Source organism: Triticum urartu, chromosome 7A (assembly GCF_056163025.1).
Source record: "Triticum urartu cultivar PI428250 chromosome 7A, HENAU_Tu73, whole genome shotgun sequence".
Lineage (NCBI taxonomy): Eukaryota > Viridiplantae > Streptophyta > Magnoliopsida > Poales > Poaceae > Triticum > Triticum urartu.
In genome coordinates, this window is record NC_141879.1 from 258,687,520 (window position 1) to 258,693,822 (window position 6,303).

Genomic DNA, 6,303 nt, shown 5'->3' on the forward strand with positions numbered 1-6,303 from the left:
CACCATGGGGTCCTGTTCATCCAGAGGCAACACCACCGCTCACTGTTCATCCAACCCCCCCCCCCCCCCCCCGCAACGCTCACTGTTCATCCAATCGATCGGCTTCAGTTAGCAGCAGTAGTGAAGGAATCGCTCGATCGGGTTCTTTCGTGGGTTTGTCACGGCAGATGTCCTTGTGAAAGGACTTAGTCGTGGAGCCATCGCTACGGGTTAGCTTAAAGGGGTTAAACCGGACAAGGGGACACGTGGAGTTTTATACTAGTTTGGCCCCTTCAAGGAAGGTAAAAGCCTAAGTCTAGTTGTGATTGGTATTGCTAGGGTTTCGAAGGCCAGGGAGCGAATCTGCTTTGTCTGGCTCTCGAGTTGTTGTTCTTCCCTAAACCACTGTCGGGTCGTCCCTTTATATACATAGGTTGACGCCCGCCGGGCTACAGAGTCCCGAAGCAGGATAAACATATCTGGTTCGGTCTCTATTCTTCCTATCTTACAATACAAGTTACATGACTAGGTCGGTTTACATTTACAGGCTTTAACCCACCTTTGGGCCTTGGGCCTCCGTGAAGCGCCATCATCCTTGCATCTTCATGGGCTTCTAATCTTCAAAGAGTCAACCCGGCTACATAAGGCCGGTTTACCTCCAGTAATAACATCCCCAACATTAGGCCCCAGATTGGTTTGAACATGTTCATGTGAATCTTCTACACTTAGAATAAATCTTCCCTCATATCTTCATCTTGATCTTGTAAACCGCCATGATGTCATACTTCTAGATTATGATAAACTGCCCTCACGTCATCTATCCGTCGATGTCAATGATTACCTTCATTTAATGTGTATCCAGTCACCGAGGCGACACTCTTATTAACTTATCCATTCTTGGGCTCCTCGATTCTCGTACTTGCCATTTCATCGCTTCATCTTATAAATAGGGGCAGAGGACCCCTTTATTTTCTTTCCGCTCTCCTTTCCTCCCTTCTTCTTCCTCGCGCGTCTTTGCACCTGAGCGCCGCCGTCATCGCCAAACATCGCCTTTGCTTCACCGTTGGCTGCTGCATCGACCTGTTCGTACCAGAGTTCCATAGCACACCTCCGCTGCTTCCGCGGTCGCAGTAAGTCTTTCCCCCCTTCCTTTCTAGATCCATTAGGGTTTCCCTGTTCTTCGCGATTCTTGAAGTTCATCGGAGTTTTTGATGCTGTTCTTCCCTAGCCTGTAGATGAATGCCTCATATTTATCGTATCCCTTGCCGTGGCTAATCTTCTGTTACCACCATAGATCTGTATGCGCAAAAACTGATGTATTCCTTCATAAATTGTTCCAGGTCTTCACCCTTTTTAGGTCAAAATATTTTGCTTTCCTGTCTTACCTTAGATCCGAAATTTCCATATGTCTCTGTGAAATCTGTTTCTCCTTATGCCAACATAGGCGGTTTAACCTTGTATATGCAATCTATACCATTAGCCCTCTGCTAAACCGGAGGAGTATTTGACCTTCATAGCTATACTCCGGTCTAACAGTGTCTGAATATTCCTGTCCTGGTATTATTTTTAACTCCTGATTGCATTGGTTTCCGGTTTATACCATTTCGCATATCAATACATTTCTTACTCCATTGTATCTTGCATATCATCATGAGGGATTTATAAACCGGCTTTTCATTTCCAGTTTGTTTGTTTCATAATGGCCAAACAATTCACCGCTTGCAACTGGGCTCGTTCCCGGGTCATTGAGGATCGGTTGAATGATATGGTCAGCATCGGCTCCTTGCCTAAGAAGACTAAAATTAAATGGCGAGCTCCAGGAATAGAAAATCCTCCGACCCCAAGGCAGGGCGAGGTGGTGGTCTTTGTTGACCACATAGGTTGTGGCTTCAAACCGCCAGGGTCAAAGTTCTACCGAGATGTTCTTGCCAGCTTCCAACTTCATCCGCAAGACACTGGTCCCAACTCGGTCTCCAATTTATGCAACTTCCAGGTCTTCTGTGAAGTATATTTACGAGAAGAACCCACTGCCGAGCTATTCCGGGACTTCTTTCATCTAAACTGGTGCACAGAATTTGTAAATGGCCCTAACACTGAACTTGGGGGTGTCTCAATTAAGAAGCGGAAAGAGGTTGAATTTCCTCATGCCAAATGCACAGCCATCCAAAGGAATGGAACCAAACTTGGTTTTACTGCAGAGATACATCCCCTGAAGATGAAAATCCCCTCCCCAGCTTTCGTGATCACAGACTATCCAACACCCATCCAATGCCACAACGTCTGAGCTCTTCAGAAAGGGCGAAATATGCCCCTCAACTCGCCAAGCTCCGGGCCTTTATGGCGAATGGTTTAATAGGCGTGGACTTTGTACGCTATTGGATCTCCTGGAGTATCTTGCCGTTAAGCCGGCGTCCCAGTTTAATGTGTGAGTATACTGGTGAGGTTGACGACCCTCAACGCCATTGCAGCCTTCAATTATCTGAGGAAGAAGTTACTGAAGGTGTAAAGAAGATTCTGAATGAATCGGAACTAGCCTGTAGCCAAACCGGTTTGAGTCCCTTCTATGCCAAGAACAAACCGCGTGCTGTAAGCATTATACTCCCTTTTCACTTATAACATATTTTTTTCTTTGAACAACCCGTAATCCTTCTTCTGTGTATGTATGTATAGGGTGATGACCCCTTCTGGAAACGGAAGACCGTTGAAAAAGCGGTAAAACCAACTGGGGAAAAAGCGGTCAAACATCTCGCCCCAAAACTGAAGCCGTCAAACGGACGTCAAAGCGGAAAACGGCTGACCGGATCAATATGGAGCTTGATGATGACACTAAGGATCCAGAGGTTGAGGTAGAACTTTACTCACTTGGCTCTCTTTTCATGCATCTCATTAACAATGATATTCCTCAGGAGGACGTAGAAGGCAGTCAAGCTGATGATGTAGAGGTAATTACCCTTTCCTCCGGTTCAGACTCTATGCCAACACAAAAAATCCGCCAAGCAGTCCAGAAAGTAAGCTTTTCTCATCCCCTTGCTCACTTGGATCCAACATTTATTTTGAAGACTCAACAGCATGAAGCTCGCCGGACAACCCGGCACAGTGGCCAACAGGGCACTTCAGCCGGTTTACCTGATACTCCGGTTCGGAAGCGCCGGTCTGAGGTCTCTCCTACTTCTGACTAGTCTTACCCCAAGGCAGGTTATTTCAGACAACCTCTTAATCCGTCCGATTCGAATTATCAGGTGACACCTCCCTCATCATCTGGCGAGTCAACAACAACTCAGCTCCCTCCTCTGAAAACTATGGCTGGGTAAGTTGCAAAGCCTTTTCCTTCAATGCATCCCAGAACTTTTAAATAAGATGTCAATCCTTTACATTTTATTTGTAGGGCAAAAGCCAGACCAAGCAAGAAAGCCCGGGTCACCAATCCGCCCGAAGACCCGGCCACAGTTGAAGAAGAACCCAGAGGTGAACCGGAACAAACTCATGAACCGGAGGGCCCTCATCCTGAATCCACTCATAATGAACCGCCCCTTCAGGGCCAAAGCACCAATGAACCAGCAGATGGTGAACCTGCCGCACCTGACACTGAACAGGCAGAGCCAAACCGGGCTAGTCCGGTGAAAAATACTGAAACTCCTTTATCACCAACCAAACACACTGAAGGCCAAGGAGATGATGTTATTATTACTGGAATGGGCCACAGTTCTCCCGGCCATCCCGTCATTTTGGCTCAACATAGCGCGAAAGAAGAGAAAGCTGCTAGGGAAAAAGGAAAATGGAGTAGCGATTTATCAAGCTATGCTCATCTTAACGCCGATGAGCTTCACTCTGGCTTCTTGAACCGTCTGCACTCAAACCGGGACTATGAGGCCGGCTTGGTGAACCTAATGAAAGAGTGATATGAGGTAAATTCCTCTCCCTTTGTTTATGGATTTTATAGTTGAAACACCATCCTAAGTAGCCCCCAAGGGCCGTTTTATGATGTTAATCATAAACTGGGTCTTTGTAATACTTGAAGTTTCTCATCATTGATCCTTGCAATGGCAGTTCTCTAATAAGAGATAAGACTCATCTTCAAATAATTAGATAACTTTCTGCAGCATAGCCCCCAAAGGCCGGTTTAACTTTGGCAAGTAAATCCGGGTTTTAATCCACACATCCGTTTTAGAACAGACGCACATTAGCCCCCAAGTGTCAAGGATAATGCTTGCATTGTTCTGGAGACTTGTATAAAATGTAGTACTTTAGAGCCAATAGGCATTAGCCCCCAAGTATGAAGTGCATAACTTGTTATACGCTTTGTACTTAGGACATATATATGTTGTTTGTTTAATATACCTTCAACGTTGCAGGCTGAACTGAGAAGCAAAGATGCCCGAAATTCTGACTTGCAAGAGAATGTAAAGTCACAACAAGCCAAAGCTACAAAAGCCAAAGAGGAGCTGATCCAGGCCCTGGCCGTAATGGAAAAGCTGAAAGAATCTTTCAACAAAGATCGTGCTGACTGGGAAACCGAGAAATCCGGTTTAACCAAAAGAGCTAAAGACGCCGAGGCAGCCCTGAAGCCAGTGGTGGATGAACTAGCCGGTTTGAAACGCCAAATCAATGCTATGACCTCTGCTATCTTTGGTAAGTTCCTGCTTATGTGTGTTGCGCAAGTCGATGAATCCTATCACTGACCAAAATGTTGATAAAATCTTTGGCAGGCACTCGGATCGCTCATCTTGGTACAAATATGCAGATGAAGCTCAAAGCGGCATACACATTGGTTGAACAGCTGTACTCTGGGTCTCAGCAGGCTATTTGCACGATAGCTTATAACAAATCAGCCCCAACTTTGATTAAAGAAACCCTTGAAAAGTTGGCCATGTTACCAGCCCGTATTGTCGAGTTGAAGAGAGCAGCTGCCAGAGCCGGAGCTTTAACTACGCTGATTCGAGCCAAAGCCTGGATTCCAGACCTTGAAGCGGAGGATATTATTAAAGGATACCCAGGCGTAAAGGAAGACGGTTCAAACTTCGACAATGACGACCTCCGGCGGTTGACCAAACAGATGCGGCCAGCCGCCAGCAAGTTGGCTGATGATACCGATTTGTCCCATTTTCAACCGTTTTATGATGCAGAGGGAAAAAACAGCCGGCCGACATCCACGAAGTTGAAGAACTTGTGCCTCCGATTCGTAAGCACACTTATGCTCCTGATATTAACCCATCCAATCTTATTCATGAGGAAGCAGTATTTCAAGCTTTAACTGGAATCGATTGGTCAACGGTGGATTTCCAGCGTCTGGGAGGGATGAAGAAGTGCCCACACCAAGTGATCCTCAACCATCAAACCGTCCAAATGAAGATTCCTGATCCAGTCGTCGGTTTATATGGCTACTGTGAAAACAATGATACCATTGGAGCCGCTTTGAAAGCTGCTTGTAATAGGATAGCCAAAACTCCGTTTATCTGTCATGCCATCAAGCATGTTTCATAATACTTCGTGACGATTTTGTGCCACTTTTTGGGATATATTTATGTATAACCCATGATGAATTATGTTCCTGGGCACAATAGCGTAAAAGTATCTAGGGGTTTACCGCTAGATGGGTCATGATGTCCAAGAAGTATATAACACCTAGATGAATAATCAAGTGTGTGTACAAAAAGCAATGTACGGAACATACCTCATTGGTTGACCAACTGTGTATACGGCAAAGGTGTTAATACCAATCCGGAATGTTGATAACTCCATCTTTGTAATGTCGGTCTATATATTAAACCGGACCGGATTACTACCGGGTTTTCCTTATAGCACTGGCGATTTAGTCAAACCAGACCGGGTCAATAAACACCGGTTTATAACTGATCATGTGATAACCACTTATAGTTGAAAAAGTAAGTCGGGCCAAGGACGCTAGATTATCAAAAGATTCATATGAACTTCAACAAATAAAACTCAAAAAGGAAAATATGCCAGGCTTTTTACGAGCTGCCAGGCTCCAAACGAGGCTTTTCATGGGCTGCCAGGCCTGTGAATTAAACCATTTAACAAATTCTTTTAAGATGGGCCTCCAATTAACCAATCATCGTTTTAACTTTGACAAGTTCAGGGTCTATAAAAGATTGACATGTCAAACGTTCGATGGGTCATACCAGGATTACCTGGACAGGAGTGGCTTACTTGATGAAGGCAGGTTAACCCGGGTTTTTAGGTGAATACACCAGGCTTCCAAGCCATGGCTTGATAGCCAATTACAAGGATCCTTTCAAACTCTTTATTGCATTGTAAAAGAGCCCCCAAGTAACTTTGTGAGCTGTGCTCAGTGTGTGCCCATGT